The sequence below is a fragment of the Aphidius gifuensis genome, linkage group LG3 (genome assembly GCF_014905175.1).
Source record: "Aphidius gifuensis isolate YNYX2018 linkage group LG3, ASM1490517v1, whole genome shotgun sequence".
NCBI lineage: Eukaryota > Metazoa > Arthropoda > Insecta > Hymenoptera > Braconidae > Aphidius > Aphidius gifuensis.
In genome coordinates, this window is record NC_057790.1 from 15,401,679 (window position 1) to 15,420,746 (window position 19,068).

Consider the following 19,068-nt stretch of genomic DNA (forward strand, 5'->3'; position numbering starts at 1 on the left):
TTTATTGATGTTGACATGGCATCATGCAAAAATTTGTATCAAAAATTTTTTTATAAATATCATTGCAGTTTACTTTCAAGTAAAGTATAATATTAATTATAAACTATATTGTGATTTTATAGATATACTGGTTGGATTTGTTAATGAGCTGGATGGAAAGTTCATGCTTCTTGGGGATTTTAATATGCCTAATTTTGTGTACCATAAATCTGGTACCTTGTTTGATAAACTATCAGCGACTTTTTTGGAGTTTACTAAATATCATGGTTTGCATCAATATAATAACATTGCAAAAACGCTGACCAATTGTCACGAGAGCGAATAACCAACTAAGATGCCAGCGATCACCAGTTTTATGGATTCTATATCCCCTCTCCCATTTGACCCACTCCATACGACCATCTGTGCGCACACCCGATGCGACTCTCTGGTGGGAGTGTCGAAGTAGGGGATACGAATCTGACATAGCCAGGATAGGCATCTGGATTATCCGCTCGTGGCGGATGTCTACCAAGTCAACAATGACATTCAGGCGAAAATGGATGTCACTACCGAGGCTACTCACAAACCAGTGGTATTAATTAGCGATAAATCTCTCAGACCAGACCTCTAATTATTTTCGGGAACGCGAGATCTGCTAAATCTTGTTACACCACGTTCCCCGCGAAAGTTTCAACCCGAAACTTAACAATCGTCAATTCTCAGGTCGCTCCTTTCTTCTCATCTCCTCGTCTTCCCCTAGGTCATGATGAAGTTCGAGGTCAACTACCGATAGTTTACCTCTCTCCTTACCACCGAGATCGAACAATCTAGAAACTGTCCTCGATAGCTTCTGCGTTTTAACCCACGGCCCTATGAATGGCTCGTTCGAAGCGGCCGTTCAATACGCTTTGAGCGAGAGATCTGCCAAATCTTGTTACAATATATAACAATTTCAATTTTAAATATTTCGATTCTGTGATAAATCAAGTCTTACATTTTTGAAACAACGTTGGTAATAGTTTTTTGATAGCCAATCATATCGATATATCTATGTATTCCATTAGTCTTGAACTAATATATTTTCATTTTGATTGACTACGCATGACTACTAAAAATGACTACAAAAAGTCGCAGTGAAAAACTTTTCGGTAATTACGTTTCCCGTACAAATATAGAACTAGAATTTTTCAAAATTATACAATTGTAAAATTAATCTAATTTTATTTAGAACAATTTTTTCTTTCCTATTTCCTTATTTAAGATTCAATTTTTATACTGTTATTAATATATATTATCGACCTTAAAAAATTTACATGAAAAATATTCATAAAATTACGTTTTTTGGCATACAGCTTTTTTTAATTGTTTTATTTTATCCCACAAACACTTTTTTCTATGAAACTAAGAATGAAGACACTATAAAAAACATTAATGATTTTCTCAAAGAATGAATGGAGGAGATATGCATATCCGTGAGCTAAGTTTTTTTCCGGATAATACTAAAGGCTACAGGACGCGCGTTTACTCTACTATTTCAGTCTTGATAATATTGTGATCGTCGACTTTTTTTTCGATTCTCCAAATGCATTATTAACAGTTCGGAAAAACTCCTTAATTAATTTTTCATCAAGATAATTAATGTACATATATCTAAGGTTATGTTCGAAACACAGTAATCAATTTATAGGAACAGCCTTGTCTAACAAAATCTGAGTTTTAATTACAACATCATTTTCGTGTAAAATCGGCTTAATTAAAATATCAAATCTGTTCATTTTCTGGAATTCGTATAGAACCAAGCGAACACCCGTCATGAATGTAGGTGTTTTAATTTGTATTTCCCATTTGCTCGTTATCAACTATTTCATTATCAATCGTATTATTTAAATTATTATTATTATCGTCTAAAACAGCAAACAAATCATCAAAGTCTAGCGATTTTTCTTTTTTATCATTCTCACAATTGTTTTTATTTGTATAGCTTTTTGTACAGTTTACGATCAATGCGGTTTTCATGCAAGAAAGTGATATCACGCAATCAAGATTGGTATTATTACCGCAAATTGAATGAAAAAAGCAAAACAAATTTCCGAGAGGGTCTTGGGTTGTTTGGCGAGTATGAAACTCTTTGAATCCCTGGGATTGAAGGTAAATCTAAACACGTTGAATGCTTGTAAACGTAGTGACAATATTTTTGAATGTTGGTGGCTTTCTCGCGGTCATTCCTCTACATGTTAGTAACTTTATGTTTTCGAATTTATTTTTAAAAATTTTCCACTTATCGCAATGACCGGATGATGGTGTTGGGTTAGCTCGCGAAGGCTCGGAATATTTCTTGACTACATTTTTCCCCAGTACAGAGTTGAATAGTTCATCCCAGTCTGCAATGACATCGGCTGTTACTTGCATTGCAGCCTGACCCTTGACCCTTTATCTTATCTCTTGATGAGGGGAAGATATAACTGGTATCGTCGGGTAGATGTAGATGTAGGTGTGGGAGAAGGTCCAAGTGTAAGTGCTTGTGTTGGAGTTTCTGGTTTTTTTCAAAAAATGAATTGACGCATAGAAGGACGTCGGAGTTAACTTGATGAAACTTAGAAAAAATAAGAAGCCCTGTGGTCTAGTGGTCAAGGCGTTTGCCCGGAAAGCAAAAGACCCGGGTTCGATTCCCGGCGGGGGAACTTCGTTATTTTTTCTAAGTTTCTGGTTTTTTTCAAAAAATTTTTTTTTTTTTTTTTTTTACTCGTAGGAGTACGATTAGGTATAAGTGTAAGTGTAAGTGTAGGTAATCGAGTCTCATCACTGTAGACTATATCTGCTTCCCATTCAAACAGTTTGAAAGAATTCATTTTTTCTTGTTTTGCACAGAAAAATTCCGGGTCATTATTAATCAGTCCATCATGTAATAGAACCACAAGGTATGCATCTTTCCGCAGCCATGACATTAGCAAATGTGTCGAGATAAGAGTTGACAGAAAGACGAATCAAGAAGAGCTCTTTTTCTGGCAGCCTTTAACCATTTCAGACATCTGCATAAAAGGAGATTACCGATTACTATCAACGAATATAAGTGAAATCAATTTTTTTTGTAATTGCTTTTTGCTAGACATATAAAATGAAAAATATGAATATTTAATAAATTTACTGTGACGAATTGAAATGGAGACGGAACATACTCCCTCCTTGAGAGGCTGCCGCTCAACACTTTAAACATGTGTTCTAAAAGAACCCTGGTGCCTACCTGCCCGGTAGGTATGACTACCGCTTGGTACATCCAGGCTATGATGCTTGGGCTGATACCCCAATTTCTACCGCAGATCCTTTCGACCGTATATAGCATCATAACGGCCCTGTTTTGAGCTCTTTCTACTTGCAATCCCCAATTCAGTCTTTTATCTAGTATAACACTAGATGTTCGACCGAGTTTGAGGGTATAATCTCCTTACCACAGAATTTTGGATGTTTCCACCCTTCTAGCTTCCTTTCACCCGTGAAGACGGAAGAAGTTCCGTCTTGTCCGGATTGACAAGTAGTCATGTGCCTTCACACCACCTTTTCACTATACCTAGTTCCAGATGCAGTTTCCTACCTTGATTTATGACCTCCAGGTTTGACGTGAATATGAAGTCCAGTGAAGCTCTGCCCTGATTATTAATGTCGTCGCTGCCCCATGCAACATGTTGCGCATTGACATCCCCAGCCAGTACCAGATTCCATTGTCTATTTTTTTTCAGTCCTCTACAAGGGTTACAACTTTGTTAGAAGGAGGTGGCTCAGATGAATCGTGAGGCATGTAGACAGACGCTACGACCACTGTTCCACCTTCGCCTGATTCAGTCGCAATTTTCACTGCTACTAGATCTTTCCCACAAGTTAGGTGTCCCTAACTAGAACGCATGCCCTAGGCCTAGAAACCGTAATATCATAATATAGTTGTCCTCTGGCTAAACCAAGTTGTATGCCCAAGGTTCTTGAAAGTGCGACTTTGGTATGCTCGAAAACTATCTTATGCTTAAGCAATGCCGGAGCCTGTGGGCTACAGTGCAGATTGGTTTGAACGAAAGAGATACTTACCACCATTAGGCCGGCTTTTCCCTTTCCGTCGCCGTAGCCTTAGGGTCCCCCCTGGTCTTTTTGCCCAGCACCTGAAAAGATGCCCGGTCTAGCTCGCAGAAGGGTTTCATATTCAGCTTGTCCAGCTATTCCGAGAATCAGACACCAGTCTTTGGCATCCTTCTCATTCTCTTCATATTTTGCCCATTCACTGGTGTGTAGCCATGGATTTTGTCTGTAAATTCTCGTCAGTATTGAACCGACGCTCTTGACCGGATTATCCTGAACGTGCGCCATAACTCTGACCAGCTTTGGAAGGTCCCTCTCATCGATGACCAGAAGTTTGCCCCCTCCCTTCTCTAGATTTCCCACGTTTGCCCTGAACCATTTTTCGGACTCACCCTATTCAGTCACGGATACGGTGAAGGTGACAACCTTGGAATCTTGGGACAAAATTGCCAAAAGCTATTTTGTGCATCCTTTCCATAGGTTCCCTTTGCACCAGGTTGGATTTCTTCTCCGATATGTCCGACTGGTCCTCATGAAAAATCACAAGTTTGGGCACACCAACCGCAAATGAGAACTTTTTCTTTTCATTTCGTCTTTTTTTATGTTCTTGCTGAGCAGATTGAGGGGTGCTTCCCGATTGCCTTGCCCGCTTTTGAGCTTTAGCAGGTTTAACAGTTCCTCCAGTAGGGGTACCTGCCATCCCTACTCACGCCAGCTTTCTTCTTTTCTTGGCAGCGCCACTGAGCTTTTTAGGCTTAGACTCGAGTAGCCCTTGTCGAAGGCTTACAGTAGGAAAGGTATGCCCCAACCCCCCGACGAAGGTCCACATTCCTGTGTCCCAACTTCATAGGTACTGTCCTTGACTACCAGCTCCATGTTTTCTGGTATCTCATGCTGAGTCCCATGCTTACGCCCTGCGGTATAAATTTATTAGTTTTTTCATTTTCTATATGAAATCCCACGAGTATCTAGGGAAAAATAATATTAACCCAGCAGAGCTCCGAATGCCGGGCAGGGGTTATATACAACTGGAGCTCGACCTGAGCCTCCAGTGAAACCGTTTACGACACTATCTATGGTCAAATGCCATTCAGTCATTAGCACGGTGTCCCACACTTTAGCTTTACCAGGGTATTGTGAGACAACTCGAGCGATGGGTTCATCACTCTCCCTACGCTAGGGTTACTTGTTCGTCTGATCTCTCCCCTCCGGCCCAGTATAGGAAACCTTTACGAAGAAGCTCCTAACCTTATAGGTGCCTCTCCCCGGTATAGCCCATCGGATTTCTGAGATACTCAAGCCCTCCCACCGACGTAATGGCCAAATGATGGCGATGTCAATATTGCCGTCCTGGCTTCCACAGATTGATTGATGTTGCTATTTATTTATTTATTGTCGTTGATCAAGCGGCAATAAATACCAATTTTATGATGTATCTTCCAGGTATCTTTCCAGGTCCAAATTAACAATTTGTTGTTGCTCAATAATTAATACGTAATGTTGGTTCACCAATTATTTTACCATGTGCACCAGGTAAAATTGGAGAGTTTTTAATAGGTGTATTAATTGTGGTTTTTTATATTTAAACACTTTGTTTTATTTGTATTATTTAAAATATTGTTATCAATTGAATAACAATATTTTGACTTTATGAATTTTATATTTAAATTGATATTGCAAATTCAATATCAATTTTATTTTCTTTTTACTTTTCAAAATTTTTGCAAGTGGTGTGTGCCGAAGCCAGCGACCGAAGATAGAGAGTGTCTCCGTTAATTTTTAATCTTTTTCTGGTGGTGCTCGTACAAGTTCGGGCGTCATCAGATCCATGTGCGCAGTAAAAGATGCAGTAACGCAAATTTGGAATATCCCTTTTCCATCTCGTTACAATTTTGCTGTCAGGGTAATCTATAATCGAGTAGACAAATGCACAGAGTTGTCCGGCGTAAGACCAATGAATCTGCGGATGGACTTTGTGTTCGACCACTTGGTGCATTAGAGTGAGTAGGCAACAGGAGGGTATTTGGTAAAGCCTGCGAGGTACAAATATCCTCGTCCTCGTATTAACTTATTATATGAGTTAGTTATTCAAAAGTTAATGATCACGGTAATAACCGCTGCTGTGGAGTTTCGCTCTTGGCTAATACCGAAACTTTATACATCGTGGTAATAGCACCCGAGTGACCCTTCGGAACCAATATAGTGGACCATGCCCCTTTACGATTTCACACTGAACTAGTCGCTACGGAAATTGCCGTCAGCGGCCATTGCTTCCGTTACGTAAAATCGCCCGCTCCGTTGGTTGCTATTATATGACAGCTGGCTCCCTTCTGGCGGTAAAAGAGAGAAATGGTGAGAAATCATCATTGATCCTATAGTAGCCGACGCTTCTATTTTTCTCGGTAGAAAAATCAGTTACAGTACATAGCTTAAATACCTTCAAGTACTGAATTATCAGTATCTTCAAAATGAAGAAAAAATATCTCGATTTTATCATCTGCGTCGAATTAGTTAGTATTATGATTATTATTATTATTATGAAAAATAATAGGTATCATTTTGAAGTGTAGTTAAAACGTAATCATATGTAGTCATCGTAGTCCAACGCATTCACAAGTTTTTTTAGTTGCAATCATTCGTAATTATTGACAGTTATCACCTGGTCATGATCACATGTAGACGCTCGTAGTCACAACCTATTTGAATGCGTTTTCACTATATTTGTAGTCACAGTATCACTGAGTAGAGACATTTTTAGAGTTTTATCTATATTTTTCTTTTTATTACTATAAATTCAGATTTTACTCCCAATCATCTATGGTGGATGTCGTTACAGTAATAATTCAGTCATTTGGAGTTGGTAAACTATTATAACCGTTAAAGTATGGCATTCGAAAACATTTTCCTCTGACTTCATTAACTCTGACAAGATCCAAAACATCTGCAAGTACCCTGAATAGTATAGATATCCATCCCACGTTAAAAAAAAAGTCAATTGGTAGTATAAGTCGTTTAGCAACAAGTTGAAATTTCTCGTTATAAATCATTATATTTTGAACAATGCAAATAGAACTATCATTTCGTATAAGTGTATTATCTCGGTTATCAACATTAATCAAAAATTTAGGACATTTAAGTGTTCGGTATTTAAGCGCGTTAGCTGGGATAAAAGGAGGTAAAATATTTTCATACGATGGTAAATGCATTTTTTACCCCGGGTATAATCTTGATGATTAATAACAATGGGTAGTTGTAGCATAGATTTTTCTGCACGCCTATTTCTAATTTGTTGTACATGGAGAGAATTTCACTCTGATTATCTGAGTGTGACACTGAGTCGACGGAATCATTGACATACAACGAGCTTTTCACGATTGCACACTTAAAAAGCTTAAGTGTTACCCCGGGATCTTCTAAATTTTATAATTATATTATTGACCCTCACTTTTTCTCAGTAATATCTCTTTAAAAACTAAAGATACATGTAGCAAATCTAGTGGCATTTCTTGATGTGGTGCAAGTTGCCCGGTTGATATCTCGTGGTTGCTTTAACATTCTCCCGTGAAATTCACAGGGCACCACAAAATAAATGAAAAAAAAAAACGTGATTTTCATTATCAACTTTTAATTGAATTTTTGTTATTCTATTTCAGCGGTTGATATTTTATTCCTGGGTGCTTCTAACTTAAATTTCGATTGAGTATAATGGCTGAAGCACTAGTCACGATACCCAGGCGTAGAGGTAGACCCTGTACTAATTTATTGTCAGGCTCAGGTAGCTTAGCAGATTTTAAAGCTGGTTGTTTAGCGCTTGAACTTGAAGTACTTTCAAAGTTACCAAATAAAGTTATTGATACAAGTATTGATGATTCACAAAGTTGTTACAATTAGAAGGTACGTATGTTCAAAAAAACTGTTTTATCTAGTACAGAAGTAGTCTTATATAAAAATCTTGATGATCCTCAAGTGACTGAGAGGACACAATATTCTTTAAATCTATTAAAGATTAGAGAAATATTTCTCAAATATTAATTATTTTTTTTTTAATTACAACAAATTAATAACAAATTTTATAATATGAATGTTATATTGATTTTTATTAGTTGAAGAACAAAAACAAAAACAAAAAAAAACAGCGAAACCATGTTTTGTATGATCCTTTAGAGTCTGATGCCAAAATTATTTATGATCCATTTCATCATCATCATTAACAACAATAAAAACAATAACAATTTAATATTAGAATCAATTGAAATTATTAGTTTTTAATGGTTATTTTCCATTTAATATTATATTTCAAAGTTATGTTAATGAAAAAACAAGTTGTGTTCAATTGAAAAAAAAAAAATTGTTCTATTACTATAATCATGTTCTATTAATATAAATATTTATAAAAGAATATTATGCTGTTTTATTTATAATGTATTAATTAAACTTTTTTTCCAGATATTTTTCGAGATGTTTCTACGTCAATAGTTTGATTGAAAATAATGAAAAAAATCTAAATTTTTTTAGTCGATTGTTTTTTTATTTACCCTGGTTACGATTCAAAAATCAAACTTGTTTTTCCAGATATTTTTTGAGATTCAGAATCAATAATGAATAACTGAACGAATTAGTTGACTCGAAAGGGAACCGAAAAAGACCGCTAGTTTAAAATATAATAATGCAACTAGGAATCCTTCGATCACTCTTTGTTAAAATTTCTGAAGAAGTTTCACTTCCCTGTGCGTACAATAACACACACATTTTTTTATTTTAATTTGTTTCGTGCCACTTTTTTTTGTAAATACTGGTTGTTCTGAGAAATTGATTTTTTAAAAATAATTTAAATAGATAATTAAAGAACAATCGGCTATTTCTTAAAAATGAAATTGCATCCTTCGCTGGAGTTCGTGGAGTTACAAGAAGTGTTTGAGCATCATCAACTGATCTAGCTCGTAATATCTAAATAATTAGCTTTGAACGTAGATCTTGGTCAATCCGAGTTCTTGATAGATTATCATAAGGTCTAGGTTTTACTGTTAATTTATCAGAGATTATCACTATTATTGGTGATTCTAAATTGATTAATGAAAAATTTGGTTGTTTTGAATCTTGATTGGCTTGATACTGTTGATAAGTCTTGGCGGATCAACCATCAGACTGACCAACTGATACATCATTTGATCAATCAATTAACAGATTTATCAAGCATTTGATTAGCCAACTAGTACATCATTTGACTGACCATCTGGTACATCCATTGTTTAAATATTTTTCTGACTTACTGATCAGCCAACTGACTAGCTGGTTAACCAGTGATTGAATTGATACATCACCTTATTTAATTATCAACTTTTAATTGAATTTTTGTTATTCTATTTCAGCCGTTGATATTTTATTCCTGGGTGCTTCTAACTTAAATTTCGATTGAGTATAATGGCTGAAGCACTAGTCACGATACCCAGGCGTAGAGGTAGACCCTGTACTAATTTATTGTCAGGCTCAGGTAGCTTAGCAGATTGAACCAGCGATGTGGATAACTGGCCAACGACTGATTGATCCTGTGAGAAAGGTCCAGTGAAGGTAATACTTACACAGGCCTCACCAGAGGAACCAGTTGTTGATGTGGAACCACCACCATGACGTGCTGAAACCAATCGTCCATTTGACTTAGGTCTAGGTAATTTATTTGCAAATCTTGATGCTCCAATGGATTCACCATTGTTAAATCAGCGTATTACTACCTCTGAGATTAATCGTTTGCCTTTGACTATGCGTCGTTTTGAAACTTTGAATCTTGGACCTCCGGCTGGTGGTACTAATCCACCATTATCCAGAGGTAGACCCAAAGGTTCCACCAAGGCTAACCAGAACAAAGTGCCAACTCGTGTCTTGCCAAATCTTAAGGATAACGCAGGTGATCTTGGAGGATAGAACCTTCGAGAAAGAGCCAACCTACGTCGTCCTCTACCTGAACAGCCACCAGCCAACCCAAGACGTCAGGATTATCCTGATCGTCAAGCCGATTATCGTCTTCTACCTGAACAACAACCAGCTAGCCCAAGACGTCAGGATTATCCTGACCATCAGGCCAATTATCGTCTTCTACCTGAACAACCACCAGTTAATCTAAGACGTCAGGATTATCCTGACCATCAGGCCAATTATCGTCTTCTACCTGAACAACCACCAGTTAATCTAAGACGTCAGGAATATCCTGAACATCTAGTTAATTATCGCCCTCAGTTTCGTCGTCAGGTAATCAGTCCTTCGGCAGAAGATTTGCGAATCTCTGAGCCTGGACGTTGTAACCCAAATCATTTGCTCAGAACCTTGTCAAGTTGTAACCTTCACTTCACTGGTAAACCAGGTAAAGATGTTGAGAAATTTTTATTCAGAATTGATCAGACTCAAATTGTCACTGGTGATACTGATCAAAAAATCCTATCAGCTCTGTCTTTCTGTCTTAGTGGTCATGCTTTGACCTGGTTCATGACTCATACCGAGGAATTCCTGAACTGGGGGGTCACCAGAGAATCATTCCATGATAGTTTTGCTGATCCAGACTATCAAAGAGCGCTGCGTGAAATGATATTTGTGCAGTCTCTCAATTAAATATTGTAATTTCATATGGTCAAACTGATGTACCTTTTTTATCAGGACATGATTTAATTTTTGTCAAATATGCAGTGTCGAAGGATTCATCAAGTACTAATTAGCAATTTTTCACAAGAGATTGGTCAAGTATAACTTCAGATACTCTCATCAATGATTTTCATAATTATGACGGGAGTCTTTTTCAATTTGGGGCAACATGTGACAACATTGTTATGTCATTTTCAATAAGGATAAAAGCAACTATTAATTTTCATTTACCAGAGAAATTAATAGTTAATAAAAAACATATTCCAGGAATAAATATGTTAAAAATTTAATCAAGCTAAGAGAAAAAACTTACAAGAAATTTAAACATCATAAAACTAACAAATTATTCGATAAATACATATGGTATCGCAAACTAGTTACCCATACAATTAGAAATAATAGAGCCAAAATTTTATTAGAAAAATTTAATGAAGAAAAAAATTCAAGAAAGTTCTGGAGTATAATTGACAATATTGATATAACTAAACGATCAATAAATAGTTTAAAGCATTTAATTCCACCTCAGATTACTCCAAATAGTCTAACTGACTATTTTGTAAACTCCATATGTATAAAAAATAATAATGTTTCTCTGAGATGGTCTTTATTTACACTTAAAGTAACAAGTAATTTGTTTAGCTACAAAAAAATAATGTGTAAAAACATTAAAAAAGCATTGTCAAGAGTCTCAATATCATCAGTTGGTTCAGATGGTGTGTCACTTAAACACCTTAAGGCGTTCGGTCCAGGGCTCATCAACTATCTTGTTTGTATCTTCAATGTTTCATTGATCAAGCCTGAATTCCCAAATTTATCGAAAAAAGCAATAGTATTTCCACTTGCAAAGATTTTCAATCCTCAAGACGAGTCTAATTTTCGTGGCATTGTCTTATTACCAATAGTATCTAAATTGCTAGAAAGATTAGTACATGATCAAATTACTTTGTATCTTAACAAGTCAGCATTATTAGATAAATATTAGACTTACTTTAAGGAACACTCAAATACTCTATTGGCAGTCACGTATCTTCTTGATGATATTCGTTTGTGTATGAATAATCATAAGGTTATGGTGGCAGTGTTCTTTGATTAAAGTAAGGTATTTGATACGGTAAATAATTTGGTACTTGTTAAATGGTTTAACTCATTATGGTATTAATGATGATGCATTACTCTGGTTTAGGTCATATTTAACGAATAGATTTCAACAGACGAATATAAATGGTTTTCTATCTATTCCACTAAAAGATAATTCAGGTGTACCTCAAGGATCAGTACTTGGTTCACTGCTTTATTCTATATACATTAATGACATTGGATCAGTTATAAAAAATTCAAAACATCTTTTATTTGCGGATGATTTCGTCAATCCATAAATAAAATCAATGATGATACCAAGTCCATAATTAATTGTGCAAATAAAGGGCAATTGAAACTCAATCCTGATAAAAGTCAGTCAATTGTTTTTGGAAAGAAAAATCAGCTGAGTAAAATCATCATAAATAATATACCAAAAGTTCATGTAAATAATTGTCAATTACAATTTCAAAAAGTAGTAAAATATCTACGTATTTACATGGATGACTCATTAACTTGGAATCGACAGGTTTCTCACGTATGTTCTCAGTCAAATGCAGCACTGCATAGATCACAAAGTATTAGAAGAAAAATGATTTCTTCATTAGTAACACCTATTTTTGATTCTTCGTTATCGGCCTTGACAGATATAACGAGTCATCAATTATCAAGGTTATAAAGGTCTTTCAATTCATGTGTTAGATTTGTGCTAAAAAGAATAGAAAAGAACATATTTCAGGAGATAGACTTGACTTAGGTTGGTTATCATTAAAAAACAGAATTAATTCTTTTTTAGGTTATCTGTTTTTCAGGTCAATAAAATTTAAGGATAATCTTCTCCTCAATAAAAAAATTAAATTTAAAAAAATAAATGAAAGTTTGAGACCAAGCATAGATACAAATGAATTAATTTTCACAGCTACGTGTTCTCATTTATTAGAAAAAAGTGTTTACGAATTTGGTGCAAGATTATGGAATCATTTGCCAGCAGGATTAACGTCAGTCAGATTGATTTAAAATTAACTATCTACAGTATTTATTAAAAAAAGAAAAAGATGAACATGATAACTTGTGTTAGATAAATCCAAGAGTACTTTATATGTTTATAATTTTTACAATTTTATGTTACGAGAAATATCGTGATATTGTTAAATTACATGTAATTAGATGTTACACAATTATATGTAGCCCAAAAGAAAGTAAGTCAAGGGCATATACTTAAATAAATAAATAAATAAAACCATCAGATGCAATTAATTTATGTTAACTTATGTACTATTCCACTTATTGGTCTATATTCAATTATTTTATCATGTAAAATTAAGCAATATGCTGTCATTCCTTGAGGAAAGTTTTCTTATGATTCAAATTCTAAACGTACATCTACAGCACCAGTCTTTAAAAACTCATTTTGTTTACTACAATCAATAACAATTTATGTAGTTTTTTTAATAAAACTCTTTTGACACTACATCTATTTTTGAGCCATAGTAAGACTGCAAAATTAGCATACATATCGTATAATAAAGCAAATTGATTCTTTTCAATAGTATGATAGTATGCCCTCGCGCATTTTTGATGTCTCCCACCACATTGACCTGTCATGTGACATCGTCAATGAGGTGTTACTTGTGTATATATATGTGTGTAATATAGAAAAATCTCTCTTGAAAGTCCTCTTTCTTCTCTTCGAGTCCGGCCACCAAGCTAAACGGTGCGACCGAACTATCTCGTAAAAGTGAATTGGTGATTCGGCTTTGCCACCTCACAACTAGTTATAAATATTGTATCTTGTTAAATAATCTCGTCAAATAGTCCAACTGCTAAATAAATTATTTCGTTATTTTAATATTACATATAAAATTTCGTGTCTTTATTTAAAATTATTATTTAAAATTAAATTAAATGTAAAAAAGTAAAGTGAGGGAAACCAAATGGCTTCCAATTAGAGGCTCAGCCAGGAGGTGAGTAAAAACGAAAAAAAGTAAAAAAATAAAATAAATAATTATCACCAAATAACTTTTGATAATAATATGTGTAATAATAATAATTTAAATGTTGTCAAAAAGAAGATTAAATTTAAGGTGATTAATAATAAGCATGACAATGAAATATTCGAAAAACAAATGCTGGGCAACAATACAAAATATATTGTGCCAAGAATAAATATGAAAATAAAATACAGTTAAAACTGGTAAATAATAAAATGAAAAATGATAATAAAATTAAATGCAAAATAAACTTAAAGTGTTTGCATTTAATAAATAATAATACTGTGCACTTCAATAATTACAAACATGATGGTAAATCTGAAGGCAGAAAGAAATATTGTGGTTGCTGGGACATGTGTGATATTCAATTGAGATATTTCAATCTTGGATAGTCAATTGAAGGATGGTAATAGTGAATCGAGTTAGCTATCATCATGCCAAGGACAAGGTGGCATGCTAACTGTTATATTGATTTGTGAGCTTCAATGGCGTATCCAAATATATGCCATGTGGGAACGCTCAAGGCCGAATTATGCTATGACGGAGGCTACTATTTCAATGTGGTGGTAATATTCAATAAGTGCCGTAAATTCATCAAAGTTTTATAAAATAAATTATAAAATATGTATTATATCCTTTTTGTGAATAATTTAATAATTGATAATCTACATTGGTTTCAATTTCATTCTTAGTTTAATGTGGGTGTTTTTTGAAGATGTTTTTTAAAGATAAGGAATGCGAGTTTAGCTTCTTTGAGCAATGTTTTGCAAGTGTAAAACCAAGGAAGCTTGCGTTTTTCTTCGTAATTGTTAATGGATAAAGGTATGGTTTTATCTGCAGCATCATTAATATAGTTCATAAAATTTTGTAGTATGTCGTTGATGTTGATCTCAAGATTTTTAGGGTTAATGAGAGTATGTAGTGATTTGTTTATCTGAAAAGTGTAGTCGGTCCAATCAGCTTTTTTTTAATAGCCATTTTTGTTCTTTGAGAATTTCGTTTAAGTAGACTGTTGAACTTGTCAACGTGTATGTGGATAAGGTGATGGTCACTAGCATGTGAGTAAAGGTCAGTAGACCACGTGATTTTTGTGTAATATTTATAATGCAAATAGGTAGGCCAATGATGCTGGTTGTACCGTTTGCAATGTTGATATGTGTGCTTGAGCTATCATTGAGTAGAGTGGAGTTGGTGGTATCAAGGATGTTTTCAATAGTACGACCTCTCTTATCATCCATTTCCAGATCCATTCTCAGAGATCTTGACTTTGCTCACTGTTACATTGATGACCTCTTAATTGCATCAGAAACACCAGAGCAACATTTAGAGCATCTTCAAATAGTCTTCTCACGTTTGAGACAATACAACTTAACTATTAACGTCAACAAGTGTCAATTTGCTCAAACAGAAGTACTTGGGATATAAGGTAAATAAAAATGGCTGTCAACCTCCAGAAGATCGGGTGTCAGCTATCAATGAATACAAGTTACCAGAGACCATTTGTGAACTTCGCAAATTCTTGGGACTGATAAATTATTATCGTCGTTGTATTCCACAAGCAGCACAACTTCAAGCACCTCTTAATGACTTTTTAACAAACTCCAAGAAAAATGACAAAAGAAAAGTACCTTGGACAGATAAAACAATAAAAGCATTTCACGACTGCAAGAGAAGTTTATCAGAAGCAACAATATTAACTCACCCCAGTATGAATGCACCACTTGCTTTAATAACTGACGCATCTGACGTAGCTATTGGAGCAACAGTTGAACAACAAAAAAATAGCATTTGGGAACCACTCGGATTTTTCTCTCGAAAACTGTCTAAGACTGAGAAAAATTACAGTGTGTATGACCGAGTATTGTTGGCAATCTATGAAGCTATCAAGCACTTCAAGCATATACTGGAGTCTCGACTATTCATAGTGAAAACTGATCACAAAGCATTAATTCATGCTTTTAAACAAGAGCCTGAAAAAGCATCACCAAGACAATTGAGACATCTTGATTACATTGCTCAATTTACAACTGAAATTATGCACGTAGCTGGTAATGAAAATATAATTGCAGATGCATTATCTCGTCTTAATGAGATATCTATGCCTACAACTTGCAATCTTGAAGAAATACAAACAGCTCAAGAAGAAGACACTGAACTTAGAAACATCCTCGAAGGAAATAACTCTTTAAAACTGCAATTGGTACGTAACGAACCAACTATTGCAATTTATTGTGATATTTCAACTGGATATATCCGACCTTATGTACCAGAGAAATTACGAAAACAAATTTTCAACTCAATACATGGTCTTCCACATCCAAGTGGTCGAGCAACTCTTCAACAAATTCGAAACAAATATGTGTGGCCTGGCATAAAAAAAGACAAAATAGTTGGTCTCGTCTTTGTTTATCTTGTCAGAAATCTAAAATAATTCGACATAACAGGTTAAAACCAAACAAAATAGCTATGCCAGATGGTCGTTTTGACCATGTACATATCGACATTGTATACATGCCACTAGTAAATGGTTATTGTTACTGTCTCACTATGATTGACAAATTTTCACGTTGGCTAGAGGCAGTTCCAATGAAAGATATGACAGCTGATACAGTCGCAACATTATTCTGGACACATTGCATTTCCAGATTTGGTTGTCCAAAAATAATTACCACTGACCAAGGCTCACAATTTGAATCAAGTTTATTCACTGCACTTGGTAATTTAGTGGGTGCCAAAAGAGCCAGAACAACAGCATATCATCCACAAGCAAATGGTATGATAGAACGCTGGCATCGTTCACTCAAAGCAGCATTAATGTGTCATCCAGATGAACCATGGACTGAATTATTACCAACAATATTATTGAGTCTAAGAACCTGCTTCAAAGACGATTTAAAAGCATCAGCGGCAGAAATGTTATATAGTACATCATTATGTTTACCTTATGAATACTTTACCAACGAAGACATGCCAGCAGATCCACAAATATTTATTGAAAAATATCGACAACAAATGCGCAAGTTACGTCCAGTTCCAGCAGCACATCACATTAAAAGCAGTATGTTTGTGCTCAAGGACTTATATACTTGCTCGCATGTAGTAATACGAACCGTTGCAGTTCGTCAACCTCTTGAACCTCCTTACACTGGACCATATGAAGTCCTAGAAAGGATGACTGATAGATTATTCAAATTAAAAATTAATGACAAATTAGTTAATATTTCTGTTGACAGATTGAAGCCTGTGTTTTTAGCCAAAGAAGATAATCCAAAGCAACTTCAACAAAACCAGATGAATCTAAATCAACAACAACACTTGGAGATGACACCTAGACCTGTCAAAACATATGTAAATAAAAAAAAAGTACCATTTGCTCCTAATATTCGTGACAAATTCACTGGAAGGGGAGTGGATGTGGCGGTGCCAACTGCCCAAACTGCGATTTCACCAGTTCCAAAGATGGCGACGACTGATCTAGGAAATTCTCATCTAGGAACATTAAGGCGTCCGCGCAAAGAGACTCTTGTCGCAAGAGATATATTTTAGTCGTAAAGTAGACTACACTTGTAGTCTAACGTTTTATGTAATTCGAATCTCTTTATTCTATTACTTTTTGATATTCTGAGAATAAAGGAACTACCTCATTATTATTCCTAAAATAATATATAGTCTAGAGTTGATTATTTACCTAGTAATAATCCCAACCCTATAAACTATAATTTCGATACCCATCGCTCCATCTTACAGAGTATAGGTATACTACATTTAGGGGAGCTAGAGGTTTATGCCAGACCGTTAATTTTATTAATAAAATTTAGATATAATTGAATATAATGAGTGATATCGACAGAATCCTAAAAATATAAGGATTCTCTCGATACCACTCATGTCATAATTAGTTAACTAGAAGTAATTTTAATTAAGGTTTTTTCGTAAGTTTTTCCTTGACCAATAGGAAACTAGTTATAGAAGAAAAACAGAAACTATACTAAAAGGAAAACCGAACATCCCCGAACGATCCCCTTTCACCCCAAAAGATTTTTCTATCGATGAGGATTCAGAGGGATGTTCGATCATTCACTTGGTTCGTGGTAGTTCCTTGACCTACACCAGCTCTTCCAGCTCTGATAGCTTAGGTACTTTGCCTCGTCAAATTTCAATTGCTCTAAAAAACCTTAGAATATTTTGGCTACGATATCGCACAACTGTAAGTCTTACTATTCAATATTTAATTGATTATTAGATTAAATTGTTATCCAGTAATTTTTAAGTAACATTTGATTGCCTAAATTACCACTTTAAATTTATTGAATTAACAGCAACTTTGACTTGTGTTTTACTACAACCACATGGTCTGAATTTTGCTTACTCGAGTAACTTAAATTGAAGACACGTTTGTGTTAAATTAATGAATTAAATAAATATTGAATATTATAAATTATAATTGTTGCATTAAATACTCGAACTAATTATTAAAAATAATGAAATATTCGATTATCAAAAAATGCGACCGCATGGTCAGTCTCTTGGTCCTGAATACGACCTAACAAGTCGTTGAAAAGTCTCAAATAGTTATTCTACTTTTAATTCAAACAAAAGTAATATTTTTATTGTAACGTATTATAAAATCAGTGCAACAATGTTCCTGTAAATCTTCGACATCATACGATTCAGTTGTATAATAATATTGTATCATATATACATATACTATATCATATATACACATCCATATTTTACTATTGGCAATAGTAACCAAGCCAACCTGTCACTTTCGTTGCGACTCGAAGGTCAATCCAAGGTACACGTCGTCATCAGATTTTTAAATTAAAACATACTCAACCAATGTGAGTACATTTTAAATAAATTTACATCAGTGTACTTTATGAAATTATAACAAGTGTGTAGTGCTAATGTTGTAATAGCCGCGCGTACCCATGGCGTTCATGTAGAGTCAGTGACTTAGTTAATTAGACGACTGGATTGCTTCCCAGTCCTGTCATGTGTATTTTGGACTTCGAAATAAATTATTTTAACGGGTAATTTTGGCAATTAAATAAATCTATTCTTTGACTCCGCCACGACGGCATGGTTTAGGTTCTCTCTTTTCTTCGCGACGCGCGAGTAAGTGTAATTGGGTTACATAATTAGTATTTATTTATACCGCAGTTATATGTAAAATTAAACTGGTTTATTCCAAATAAATTGAGTTCCGATTATTATTATATTTGAAAGTGTTGGTTAAAACTAATTTTGCTGTATTACTGTGCCGAATTCTCGCGTGTTTTTCAGGTTCCTTTTTACCTCTCCCTACATTACGCAATTTTTG